Genomic DNA, 14,425 nt, shown 5'->3' with positions numbered 1-14,425 from the left:
AACTAGAAGTAGCTGGTTGCTAGCTAAAGCATAGTCACCCTTTGTGTGCGTGTGTTTTTTGTTGTTTCGAATATCTCTTTAATGTATTCAGCATGTTATACGTCAACTATTTTTTTTAGTTTAAATATACACACGTATGGAAGAGTATTATGATGGTTCATTTCAAATAAATTCACTGTTGGTCTCGGCTTACTAGTCACCATTAGCTACGCCTTAATAGTGTGGCGGTGAGCAGCGTATCATAAACAGTCTGCGTTTGTTGTAATTGTGTATATTTACCGCTGGGCGAGAGTGTCTCTCTGTGAAGAGCATGCCGCCATTACTGGGAAGCTGGGGAAAAAACATAGACTTAAACACAACGTCACACATTTATCCTGCAAGGGGCTTAACATCAGAAAGGGAAAAAAAACACACACACACACAAGGCTTTCGTACGAACTGTTGTACTCTTCCAACAGCGGCGCTTTTTCTGTAAATGAAGGCTGATCCTTGCGGTCGCGTTTCCTGTGGACTCTTTTTTTTATAAATTTTTGACACAACAAAGGAAATAATAATTGGTCAAAACAACGTGGTGGTGAACCAAGAAGGGAAAACACACCGAAACAGCGCTTTCCAACGCCGGCCCCCCTTTTCTCCTCCTCGCAAGACGTTTCCAGCCGTGGTGAAAAAAACTGAAGTTGAGCAGGATTTTTTTTCCCTGCCCTTTTCCTTACTAGAATTTACTTGTATTTTTTTTCCAGACTGGGAGAAAAGACAAACCATCTATGTATCTCGTGTCTGAAAACTTCAGACTGATGTAAGTGAACACCCTATGTGGGAAGCAATGGACAGACAGCCTGTTTACTGAAAAGGCGGAAAATAATCGATGTGAGAGCTTGTAGGGAGTGTTTTTGTCTGGTTTTTAAAGTATTTCCCCGGCTGCGGGTCGCAGAGGAGCACGGAGAGGAAGAAAGGAGCGGACAAGAGCAGGACAGAAACGGGAATGATATGGTAGGTAGACTGTAGCTTTTCGGCCACGATTGTGTGTGTGAGTCAGTGTGAATAAGCAGTTTTTAGACCTAACTAGTATTGGCAAAAGGCATTTTAAGGCGTTCACCTGATTTTACTTCTCCTAACATTGCAGCTTGGGTTGCAGTGAAGTGCTGCGAGTAACAAGAAACTGGGAGTTAACCCCAGTCCCCCTCCCCTCCACGGGGGCTGGCTTGATTTGAAGCCCGTTAATAGTAATCATAATGACTGCGTGATGATACGAGTGTGTATTAAAATAAAAGGCGTTCTTATGCAGGTTAGGGGTTAACGTGTGCTTGTTTAAATGGGACGTTTATATAGGAGAAAGGGACTGAGGGGGGTGGGGGTCTTAAAAATGGATCCTGTCCAAACCTTACAATTGTTTGGACAACAACACCTGGAATGCATTGGTCTGTCAGACCTGGAGAAACTCCAGGCTATGTCTGAACGTAAGGGGCAAACAGGACTTGAAATCGGGTTAGAGCAGATAGGATGTTTGGGAGAGGCTGAAGATTGTTAAACAGTTGTGTCACAGCATGTTTGCATGTTCAGTTTATTTCTTACTATGCTCTGCTTTAAAAAATAGACTTTTAATGTTTTAAAAAGCTTTGTTTATTGTAATTTCGTACATTTAAGTCGTGTTTAAGGTCTTAATATACCACGTTTTCTTCATGAAAATATATTTTAACCTTTATTGAATGTATCATTAACTTTGTAAATGCCAAAGCTGCACAGGGCTGGCTACTTGATATAGCTGGCTAATGCCTGAGGGTACCTGTACTAACTTCCTCATTTCCTTTACCCAACCTGTAACACAAAAGGCTGTGTTCTTCCTAGAAAATATTTAAAACCTTTCAAGTTATTTCTCAGGTGAGGATATTTATGTTGGCTCACTGAATGTGGAATGTCCACTCCTTTGTCCTTTAAGTTCTAGGCTGGTTAGGGTGACCTAATGGAGACAGTTAACATTATTAATCTATTTTTATGCCAGGACTAGTCACCAGTGTGTCACAGCCTAATCCTGCAGCAAAGTGGTCACTGCCCTGGAAGCCGCCACCCCCTTTTCTTTCTTTCTTTCTTTCTTTCTTTCTTTCTTTCTGTTTTTTTTTTTTTTTTTTTTTTTTTGGGGGGGGGGGAGTCCTTCCACTGGACTTTAGTGCTTTTAATTCAAAGAGTGATCCTTCTATATTAAAGACTGACAATGGCTGATTTTAAAGCATGAGATCTCTGTGTAGCTTTATGACGTTGCCTTAAAACAGAGTATCCATTGGTTTGGTCTGTGCTGCTGTGTCATTGCCAGTTAAAGGAGACATTTTAAAACAGGAACCTTGATAATGGGTATGTGCCTTTGGTATCGTGCATCCTTTTCAAGCAAGTAGGTTGAAGCACACATTTACTGGCTGTGCTTGAATATGTGCTTTTTGATGAGTTTTCCTCCCTTTGATCTTAATCAGCCTTGTCAGGAAGACCATACTAAGGAGGAAATGCACACAGACTCGTATGCAAAGTTTTCTTGGTAAGACGGTCTCTTTGCGCTCAGGTAAATGCATTAGCAGCTGTCAGCACTTCTGTTCTGTGCTTGATTGGGCCCTTTGCAGTGCAGTCACACCTCTCCAGGAAGCATCTTCTTCCCCTAATAGCTGTGCCATTTGCCCAGGCAGCAGGCTAGCTACCAGCATACCCACTCACCCCTGTCAGTCTGTCTCTGGGATCATGTTGTGAGTCCTGGGCTTGAACATGTTCCCGAGATTAGAGGAGAACAGGCTTTGTTTGTCAGCATGTAGGCCAGAGATGAGAATGCATCCTTTGATGAGGACACTGTTCTGTCCCATATTATGTGAACAGATAAATCCAGGGTTTTTCATGCTTTGTAATAGAAGCAGCATAGGAACACTTACTCCTTACAGCAAATCTAAGATGTCAGCTCACTTGTTTTCTCAACAGTGGACCAGGGGGGGAAAAAAACGAGGAAAGGTAATTAGAAATTACCTGAGCCCTGTAGTGTGAAACATTACTTAATTCACTAAGCTAAGTAGTGATTAGTTTATTTCAATAGGGCGAAAGTGTCTCGGGCTTGTAGCACAGCACGGGCCGCTTTGCAGTGTCGACCCAGACTCTTAGATTTCTACTGTGCTGGCTGAATTAAATGGTGGACTTGCACCTGCTCCAGTTTTACTGCTTGCATACCTGTCAGAGTGAAGTTACTCCACCTGCCAAGCATGGAAAAATTTTTCCTACTCATCAGAAAACGCGTCATTCGCTAAATCTCTTTCCTCTTGTATTACAAGAGAGGGTTGCTTGCGAGTCACTGTAAGTCTGTGTTTGATGGAGAAAGGAGCTAATTATAGCGGGCAGCTTTGGAGTTTGGTAGACCAGATTACAGTCACTCTCCTCTCAATGACTGCCTTGTTCTAGTGGCTGATTATTAGGCAGAGAGAAGTGCATTCTGGGATGATTGTATCTGAATTTCCATTAGAAAGTGTGCCTGCCTCAGTTGAACTGAGGTTCTCTTCTCTCCCCTCTGTTTCGGCTCTCTTGCTCATTACAGATTTGCAGATGGGCACAGGCTGATATAAAGGCCTCTGTACTGTGACCCTGTTCTGTTCCAGAGCCAGTTTAGCTCTGTACCCTGATTGACCAATTTATGTACGAGGGAAATGACCCTGTTTTGAGGGAACAAAAAGATTAGAAAGTATTACTAATATTTCTATTCACTGGCCCTTTTCAACAAATTAGTGATCTGAGAATTTTAAGTTCAACACAAATAGAATAGAATAGAATAATCCTTTAATTGTCCCACAAGGGGAAATTTGGTTCAACAGCAGCCAGAAAGACACAAACAAACAGTATACAGGACACAGAACAGAAACGTACACAATTTTTATTGCATATTTACATTAAGGACAATAGTTACTATAAACAGAGTACTGTACAGTTATTAAATTAAATAAAAATAACTACAGATAAGAGGCAAACCAGGTTGTAGTGCGAATCGGTTATTGCAGTTACAGCGCAGATGTAAACATCTATGTTTGTTGGCAGCAGTTCTGATTGTACAGTCTGACAGCTGCAGGGAGGGTTAGGGTTAAATCCAGCATTGTTGGACATTTCTAGATAAAAATAAGGGCTATGGTTATGAACAGTGGTTTGAATGGTGGCTGTACGGTTCTATTGAGGTACTTTAATATTTAAAAAATATTAATACAGTGCTGACAATGTTTGAAATTACTGAGACCATCAAGGACCACAGAGGAATGGTGACCTCTGGACACGAACGGCCGTGTTTTCTCTTTTGCAAATGCGATTAAACAACAGAAGGACAAGAGCTGTGGAGCCTGAACATGAAGGGAGATCTTTAGGAACGAGGAAAAGTGAGAGTGTGATGCCACAAAGTGGGTTTTCAGTTTTTTGTTGGGGGGCCGCTACAAGGATGTTTGAGTAAAGCAAAGTGTGAACAAACTGCTGCCAGTTTCTGCTTCAGGCTGTGTTCCTGGTATGTGCCCTTTCAGCTTTGTGCTCAGGGATCAACCAATCAATGGCAGCCATAAGTAACCCTGCTGCTTGGCTATTGGACACAGCTGAATTCCATGACTCAGCATGGTCGTAGATAAGATGTTATGATTGAGGCTCTGCCAATAAAACGAGGCCACTGCCCGGAGTTCAATAGGTTGGACTTCTGCTTCTATGATTGCACGCACAAAGTTTGCACCACCTACACACACTGCCAACATGGTTCTTATCCTTAAAGTTCTCTGAGGTTTGTGGACTGTGCAGGGTGCTAGCTTAAAATGAGAGATTTGTCATGCATAAATACACGCTCCATTGGATTATCATGTTAAGGGTATAATGGCCTCTGATGGTTTTTGGATGAGTCAGTGTTTATACGGTCTGTTGAAAGCCTGTAGACATTTGAAACCTCTCTCACTCAAAAAAAAAAAAAAAAGCAACAAAAACTGCTCTGAAATCCACCTACATAAGTATTAAAGGATAACTCTGAGCATGTTTGCAATCTGTGGATGCATGCACGCTCACAATCATTTCCCACACTAAAGCAACACTCGGTTTTCATTTTTGTCTTAACCTGTTGTGCTGACCTAGCCCTAATCTCATTCGCAAGTCCTAATGCGTTATAGCCAAAATTGGGCTGGAGTGAGCAGGAGAAGTCTGTGTTTGTCATTGTTTGACTTTTTTTTTCTCTTCTGGAGCTTCTCCCCCCGGTGGTGGTCCTGAATTTCCTGAAGGAAGTCCACTCACGATGCCTGGTCATGTGTTTATGCAAGGGGGATGGGGATGGAAGGCCAAAAGGAGTGGATAGGGTGGAGAAGAGGAGAGCTGAGGGTCAAAGGTGAGGGTAGGAGTTAGAAAGTGGCAACAATGGAGCCAGTTTCGTTCTTCTTTTAAGGAAGAATGGTGGCAAAATGGGAAGAAAGATTGGCTGTTTGTTAGAAAAAATCCTGTATGGTAGTAGAAAAAAAATCAAATCCTGACCAATCAGCTGTCATGACTATTCTGGAGAGATGTAGACAAGTCTTAACACAGACCCTCCTTTTGAACTAGTACTACCGAAAAGCCAAATTAGAATTGAGCCTCATTCAGTAGTACTTAAAACGTCAGTGCTCCAAGCACAAAGACAGTAGCATGTGTACATGTATTATAAAAAAAAATCTACCAACTTAAATATTTAATCCATATATTCAGTATAAAATAATTTTAGTGAAAGATTGTCTGTCTTTTTTAAGTTAAACAAAGTCATTTTGATTAATTGGAGCTGTTTTGCAGACTTGGCTCACTCCAGTTGTTCTTATTGTTTCAATGTGAGTCTGACGTCATCATGTTAGTGGTCGTGTTAAAGCAGGCTGGACGAGAGCAACTGCAGATTGTACCAAATATGATCATGAAAAGCGACGACCAGCCAGCACCTGCTTGTCAGGTTTAGTCTACACTGGACAGTCCCAAGAGGGAGTGTCTGAAACGTTCTTGAGAAGTAAATGAAATTTTTTTTTTTTTAGGTTGTGGTAACCTCATTTGATGAAAGAGATAAAAGAAAAATCCGTATAAGTGGGTGTGTGGTGCGGTGGTTAACACATTCTCCTAACATGTGAAAGGTCCCCGGTTCAGTGCTGGGAGGAGACACAAATCCCTGGGAGAGATGCTTCAGGAAGGGCATCCAGCCAAAGCAAACATGTCAATCCATCCGCTGTGGTGACTCCTCGCAAATAAAGGAGCAGCTAAAGGAAGCTACTTAAACTATAATCACAAGATCTAAACTGTACTTTCACTATTAAGTATATCATCAAGAGGCGTTATCTTTTTTGCTTAAGAGTTTTAAAACTTTCTGCTTGTACTTGCTGTCCTAAGTCGTGGCATGTGCTGTGGGTGTTATATGTTTTTAAGTGAAGCAATAGTTTTGTGTATTCTGATACAACTTGTTGCATGTCCATCTTTTGTGAAAGTAGAGAGCGTTAGAGGGCTGGATTTTTCGAACATTTCATTTTAACGGCATGTTTCTCTCTGCAGTCTTATTGTTTAGCGGTGGAGCCCTCGGAGCATCACCAATTGGATTAAATTCACTGGGAAAGGAGGGGGGAAAAGGTTTGTGTAACAGCAACTTGTGTATTTCAAAGAAACTTTGAGGTTGGGCTGTTATCTGTGAAGACTGGCTGGAAGCTCTTTCTGTCAGCCATAATATTGCAACTCAAAACACAAAGCAATAACTAGAATCCACACCTCAGCTGTTTGCTTTTCATTTCATTTTAACTCATTATTAGCAATAATTAGATTGGGTGGTTAGTTGAAATTGGTGGTGCAGAAATTATTTTAGTGTTTGGCAGTGTACAAACAGGAGACCTTGCAGAGGTAGGAAATGAGATGGTGAAGCTGTAATTGGGTTTAGATTTGTGTGTGGTCAACCCCCCCCCCCCAAAAAAAAACAAAAAAAACAAACCACCTGCTTTAGGTTTGTTAGTTCTCTTAGACAATGATGTTTAGTTTGCATTATCCCGACTTGATGTTTGTTTATTGTGACGTCTCTTACAAGCTGCTTCTGCCTGGAGGTCTGACATCTTTATTGGAGGTGTCGGCATACACCTGCGATGCTCAGACAAAGGAGAGGTGGAGAGTGGGAGGCTGAGAAGTGTTCTGTTTCGGAAATATTCTAATTAAGGTTGTCAGCTTTTATCACAGACTGATAAGCATTGGAGAAAAAGGAGAGGGACAGGAGTTGAGAGGAGAGTGAGGGGGGGAAAGGGCTTGCAGACCCAGACAACCAGAGGCCTCAAAAAGAGGTCCACTGGAAGTTTTTCATTTATGAGTTGTGTAGATTGCTTACGCTGCTCCTTTGCTTCCTCTTTTCTCTCCTGTATTTATTTATTTATTTTTTAGTTTTCACAAAATGTTTTTGTTTATTTCTGTGCCCATGGCGCCCTCCATCACTGGATTTTCTTGCCCTTGGAGAGCAGCGCAGTGGTCGTCTGAGCCGCGGTTAAGGACACAGGAAGGGCACCACCTTGTCACTAGACATTTGCTTCAGATACCACTTCAGGGGGATCTGGCCAGCACTGTGGCGGTCTTTGGCATCTCCACCGTGAATACGTGCTGACGCTGTCTCTCTCCTGCATATACATGGCTGCACAAAAAAACCTTGTATCTGGAGAGGGGACATGTTTTACAATGTTGTGATTAGGTATTCTGAAGTTGTATCTTGCCAAAGGCATTTTAACATGTGCAAATCATTACCTGGCTGTTAGTGGTTAGTATTCGTGTTTGATCTAGCTCGACTCAAAATGTTTCAGAATTGGTTGTTTTGAGTAATAAGGGCAATGAAACTGTGTGGGGGACAGAAACATATACACTACTTTATGTACAGGCAATGAGAGCAACAGCAGCTGACCTTTCCTCACGCTCATAACATAACTGTCAGCATGGTTCTGGCCATTCGGCAGCTATGTGACAACGGACATCATATCCTCTTTAAGGTGAGAAGATAAGGTGGCTTTTCATAGCCATTTGTTATCACAGGCAGTAGGCCCCTGACACCTCCACATCCCTTATCTGGCTTTGTCCCAGTTTTTGGCCCAAGCCTGGGCTCATGCGTGCCCGAGGCTGATGAGTAAGCACCGCTCAGCCCGCGGATGGCTGTGCCTGCCGTTATCGATCGCAGCGGCACCGCCTGTCATCCAGCCACCACTTATCTAATGATGCCCATGCTATTGTCTCACGCTTTGGAAAACTGCCATTAAACAGAAAGTGACGGCTGATGGCGGCGTCAGTGAATATTTATTTTAATAATAGAGGAGACATACCTAAAGTGGGATCCACTGTAGCGTGCTTGTGTCCGTCTGTTCAGGTATTTGACTTCACAGAGTGGAAGGATTTGGGGATTTCAGCCTACACTGATGTCCGTGTGCACAGGCCGCCAATAAAACTAAGAGCGCGTAGTCCGATGTGGATGATACAGTGCGTAGGTCACATGAGATTGTTTGTTTGAAAAGTGAGTTTAAGCAGGAAAGAAGGGAACTGCGAAGGGGAGAAGTTAGAAATGATAGCAAAGATCAAAAAAAGCAACAAGAGAAGCACAGACAGTGGCTCCGGTGGAGAGTTTTGTTCCCACAGCTACAGCATATAGACAAAGCTGTGAATAGGCTCTCTCTAGGTTCAACCCACAGCCATACCACTTTTTTTAAAAGGAACCTAGGCTGGCCGACACTCTGTTATGCTGTCCTCGTCACAGGCTGTGCTTTCTTTCTGCCCACTCCCTTTCTTTCTGTTGTTGGCTGTCTTTGTTGTGACGCTGGTTGGTTGGTCTGCATTAAAGACAGATCATGATTTCCACCAGTCTGCAACACTTTGTGCTGACCTGGTTGTGACTGTCCTACTCTGATTGTTACTGTTGTTAGGCAAACACACATACGCGTGTGCTTAATAAAAACCCCTGTGATGAATCACGTGAAATTCTTTAATTTAGAGGATTTCCGGAAGGGCTACCCTGACGCGCAGTACTCTTTAAAACTTCTAGACATTTTAGATGCATCCGTCAGGCAGTCCCAGCAAAGGAAGTTGATTTATCTGTGCCAAATTTAATCAGAAGGGTGAAACTGTAATCCCAACCATACAGAATTACAGATTTTCAGTATTGACACTTATGTTGGAGGCCTCACAGTATCTGGAGCTCAACACCATGGAGTTACTTTAGGATTACATGATGAGGCTAAAGCTACTGAGACAGGATTAACCACAGAAGAACTTGACGTTTCCCAAGATACTTGGAAAAATTGACCCGGCAACCTTTAAATGCTACATACATGTATACCAAGGAGAAACAGCGCTGTTTAAAAGTAAAGAGTAGTCAAACTCAATACTGATTTGGTGTTGTTTATTTTTGTGTTTACTCCTCTTTGTGCTTCTGAAAGCACCCTCACTTAACAGTCATTAATATAGCTACTGTGCCATTTTAGAGGATTGCACATGGATTTTTCTGAGTTGGGGTTTCCTGGTGGTGACATGGGTCATTTCTCGTCTCAGTGCCATAATTTCCCAGGATGCAGTCGAGGCCCCAAGGTCCATAGCTCTTATGTCAGAGTTCATTTCCTGTTGGAGTGCTCCAGCAGCTCCTGATCCACCATTTTCTAACATTCCTGACAAGAACTGGAGTAATCCGTGTCACTTCCCCATCAGTTATTTGAAATTGTGGGTTGTTTTTTTTTTTTTTTTTTTTAGAATCAGCTGAGGGAGTTGCGGGGAATTTCCCACAAATTACCCAAAAATTTCAAACCATGTTGAAGTCAGTTTACAGTGAATAAACGAAGTGTAGTTGAAGTGAAACTATGCTTGAAACAGCAGTGTGAAATCATTCCTCTAGTTTAAGATTAACCTGCTGACGTTAACTTTATGAATCATAGAAGCGAGGGAGTGCAGTGGTTTTAAAAGGAAAACTTCTCCTTTCACTTTTGTGAATCATTACAAACCGAAAACTTAACTCGTGCATCTTCTTTGTTGCTTTACTGACTTGCATGGCCGTTGTGATGATAAAGGTAAAGAAAACACGGGTGCAGAATGTAAACATTTTGCTTTTTCGAAGTTGCTGTTTTTGGTTCGAAGGTTATTCGGAGAGAAATATTGCCTCACCAAAGCGCAGCTTACATCCACCAAGGAGAAGACACTGCAGACCTTTGTGGGAAAATGTTGCTGTGAATTGTTGATGGGTTGGTTTCCTGTAGCTTAAATCCATGTAATTTCCCCCCCAAAAAAACCCAAAACATATTTTTGGTGGAAAAGATGAATATAAGACATTGGAATTTGAGTGGGAAAAGGAGAGAATAATGCATGTGTACTGAAAAGAAGACATGCAGCATTTAGATTGGGCTGAATGTCTTAATTGTCGTCATTTGCACAGGTGTATGTGACCTTTCAAATCAAATGCAATTGAAATTCGGCATTTACAAACGATTGCATCCATTAAAGAAAAAACACCAGGTATTTAGCTTCTATTTCAAGGGTTTCAGATTTCTAAGATCTTGTGCAACAGTGAAACTGGCTTTTGCATTTGTAGTTTAGTCGGTGTGGATCCTGCATTTCAAGTGTTCAAGCCTAACTGAGTCATTTTCCCTGAATTGGCTAAGCCTTGCCAGAGCCACACACACGACTGTTTTTCCATGCACTGTGTAGACCGCAACTAGTAAAAGGACATTTACATGTGCCCTTAGCAATGAATTAAAGATTAACACTTACTAAATGTTTAAAAAGGCGTTTTAAGAACACTGTTTGTGTGAATGTGTAATTGAATTGAGGTTTCCAATGTAGTGCAGAAATGAAGGATCATATCATAGCATATTAATATCGTATTTCAGTATTTGTGAATTTTCTGTGGCTTATAACTCAATTTTACGACGATCCCAACAAAGAGTGAAGTTGCTTCTCAAGCTTATGTGTAGCTACCGTTACTCCTGCACAAAAAACCCAAAACAGTTTATTCATGTTTATTCATGCAGGCTCTTATGCTTTAAGTCCTGCAGCCACACCACGAGCAGTTAATCACTAACGACTCTGAATGACTAATGGCGTGCTCATCCGCCAGCAATTGTGGATTCAGTTCTGTTTCCTCCATAAAACATACCTGTGACACTTTAAGCATTACAAACGCTGATGGGCACTTTTACAGTTACAATTTTCAGCTCACAAATGCTCTATCTATGCAAGTACTTTGTGGGCATGCCAACAGGCATGAAGGTACCCAGAAGGTAACATTAGTGGTATGTTCATGTTGAGACTTTAAGACTACAACAGAATAGAAACAGCATCTGTTACATTACGCAATAGCGTTTTACACCATGTGCTACAGTTTTGTGCACATACCACATGACTCTAAGTAAGACTTTTTTCTTTAGAGCACAATATTTTAATGTTTATTTTTTAAATTATTATTATTTCACCCGCCATTACGGTCCAGCTCTAACTGCGTAGTTTCAGCATGACTTGAGCTTATATTTCCTTGAATCCATATTCACTGAAGTCACGCCTCATTCCTCATTTGGGTTACAACACTTTTTGTGACAGAAAGAAACGGCGAGCAGTGTAATCCTGATTTACTCAAAGGTGCAGTGTAGCAGTTAATAATTTTAAACAGAGCCAGAAAGGTTTTGGGTCATGTTGAGAAGAAGTTTTGTCACCACAAAAAAACAGTAAAAAAAAATTATTCAAAAAAGTTCCTCGAGCAGCTCTATCACCTGCTCTTTGTGTGTGTGTGAAAATATGCATGTGCTTTAGAGAGACCTAGAGTCACAAAGAAGTGATTTGGAACCTGAAATAACAAGAGAATGATTGTACAAGGAGAAGATCCAAAGTGTATTATATCCATTAGCTTAGGAGTTGACGTAACATGTCAGATTCTTTAATGTTTTGATTGCAGTTCTTGTTTAGGCCCAAGACTAGTTTAACCTGCCCTTAAACAATGATTCGAGGTGTTCCACATGAGCAAGTGTTAGACCTTAAGCAACCCTATTTCAGTAAGAGTCCCATCCACAACTTTTCAGTTTTCGCTTCACAACTCTGTAAATACACCTTCTCTCAGTCTGAGGTCTCCCGGTGTTTGAACATCGTGATTTAGGCTGTAGGAAATTTTGCTACTCTGACTGTTCACATGCAGCTTTTAGACTGCAAAGCTGAGCTTCCATTTAAGGCCTTGCCTTTTCCTCTCTTCCTTTCAGTCGTGCCTTCAGAGGTTATAGTTGACAGGAGACATGGGTGGGTGATGTCAGCCCTTTCCTCAGGGAATTCAGGGGTCTTTAGGGGTCCTGTGAGGTTGGGCAGCAGCTCCAGACGGGAAACGGTGATGGTAGAGAGGGGAAGGAACAGCTCCCTTTTGTTTTGTTTTGATCACGTCAGTGCTAAAGAGGGAGACACAGGATGTCTATTGCTAAGAGGAGCATTTGTGCATAGACGTATGCTGGAGCTGTTGGAAATACTTGGCACACTACCAGTTTTCCAGATTTAAGTTTAAATCGCAGTTTTGCTGCCTTTTGCATTCATTTTTTTCAGAATTTCTTTGTTTTTTGCTACAAGGGTGTAAAAGACGTTTGCATGAAAAGCTGGGAAAACTTCAGCTGCAAGAAACACAGAGTTTGCATTCGTTAATGCTGGGTCACTGACTTGTTCAGTAGGTGTATAATATTTAACATCATGTGCTAAACACTTGAGCGGTGGTTGTGAGAGCTCTGCTAGCGTGTGGGGCTCCTGGGTCTCACTGATGATGTACCATTGTAAACAGTTCCCACTGCTTGCACAGCTGGGGCACACTTGACAACCTCTGCAGTGTATGTGAAGTGGGATGGGGAGGAGGCAGTCGGAGAGCGCTAGGTTAGCGCTGGACGGCGAGTGACTGGACTGATACAGCAGCGGAATGCTTCGAGGGCCTTTGGGGCATGATACGAACTGCAAAAAAGGAAAAGTGAGTCCAGGGGAAACAAGAGCATAAAACTGATTATAAATGACAAATCCCCAGCTCTTACAACCAAACAGTGTTACCTGCTCTATCCCGAGGATGGTAAAATGCAATCACAACAGCTCTGAGCCCAATTCAATCTCCTGTATGTATTCTACGTGCATGTGTTGTGAGTACCATTGTGTTTGTGGCCTCCCCGATTTCAACAGTGACAGGAAATTTTGCCCCTCCTCTTCACTGTCCTCCCTTCATCCTCTACCCTCTGCTCGGTGCCTGGCGCTGATTGGCTGGAGGGAAAGCGAGGGATGAGGTTTTGTCGTCTAATCTGCCAGCAGATCGCCACTGATGGGTCTCTGTAGAATGGCTTTAGTAAATTACTGTTCCAGGGAAGGGCAAATCCCTTCTATCAGATAGCAGCTCTCTCTTCATCTCTCCCTCTATTCCAAGTCCCACACTCTTTCTCTTCAGTACGTCAGTCAGGCTCTGACTTTATCTTTTTATCACCATCTAACTCTCCTGTTCCCTTCACAGTTGTCCACTACTTTGTGTTTTTTCTTCTCTTCTCTTCCCTTCTCCTCTTTTCTTTTCCCTCTCACTTTTCCAAACTTGAACACCTCACGATGCACACCTGTTTGTGCGTCTGCACATTACGCCTGATTTTCTGTGCCGATGGGCCTCACACCTGGAGTGAATTAGATGAGCTGGTGTCAGAAAGAGACGCACTGTGAGTTTTGCTCCGAGGCTACTCATTGACATCGGCACATTACAGTCCCTGTGAACAGTTTCCCCTATTCCCTGGTGTGTTCATGCGTGTTAACAAGATGGGCCAGTTTTGAGAGCAGCCATCTTGCCTCTCAGTGTGTGTGAAATTGCACAAGATAATACAGTACATCCTGAAGAAGGGTGTTTGCGGATTAGAGGGGAACTGTTTTATGCATATGGATTTAGGTTTGCATACCTGTGCCACAAAAGATATCACAGGAATAAAGAAGATTAGGGAGGGAGAAGGATATTGAAAAAAACAAGGGAGTGTTTTTGTCTACCTGTAGCCTGCTGTGTGGGTGCACTCTTGCCTGAGGTGGGGAATGTTGCTTGGCATGAAAAGCTGAGCGAAGCCAAACTCCAAGTGACCTCCTGTGTTTTGTTACAGCTCAGTCTAACTCCTCCTCAGTTGTGTGAAACTGCCAGCATTCTTCTGCTCTGCCGTGACATATGGTAGCCAGGCATGTCTGATGTCACAAAGTACCATAGTTTCTGTGATGATTCTCTGTCTTGACAATTTGCAGGTGGGGTATGGTGAAAGGTGGAGACGCCACACGCGAGCACATTTCAATTTAAAAGGGAGATTTGTAGAAAATGCTGCCGTGGGAGAGATCACTGTTGTTTCTGTTGAATATCTCTGAGCTACTGAAGCCACTTTAGCATTATACGTGCATTATTTGTGTTTTAATACTCACTCAGAGAGTCCTTAAATCACTGTCA

The 14,425-nt window shown here is 42.3% G+C and overlaps 1 protein-coding gene across 1 annotated transcript in view; it reads left to right on the top strand.

Moving 5' to 3' along the window:
* Positions 1-318: 318 nt before the first annotated feature.
* Positions 319-14,425, top strand: part of arhgap35a (Rho GTPase activating protein 35a) — a 61,121-nt gene continuing 47,014 nt past the window's right edge. The window contains exon 1 of the mRNA XM_085380087.1: positions 319-990. The gene's annotated coding sequence lies outside the window, so the exon portion shown is untranslated. The remainder of the gene's footprint in view (positions 991-14,425) is intronic.

The sequence above is a fragment of the Rhamphochromis longiceps genome, linkage group LG14 (assembly GCF_057381845.1).
Source record: "Rhamphochromis longiceps isolate RC_006_pf linkage group LG14, R_longiceps_female_GT1.1, whole genome shotgun sequence".
In the NCBI taxonomy this organism is placed as follows: domain Eukaryota; kingdom Metazoa; phylum Chordata; class Actinopteri; order Cichliformes; family Cichlidae; genus Rhamphochromis; species Rhamphochromis longiceps.
The sequence above is the reverse complement of the archived record's forward strand: the minus strand, read 5'-3'. Positions and strand labels throughout refer to the sequence as shown.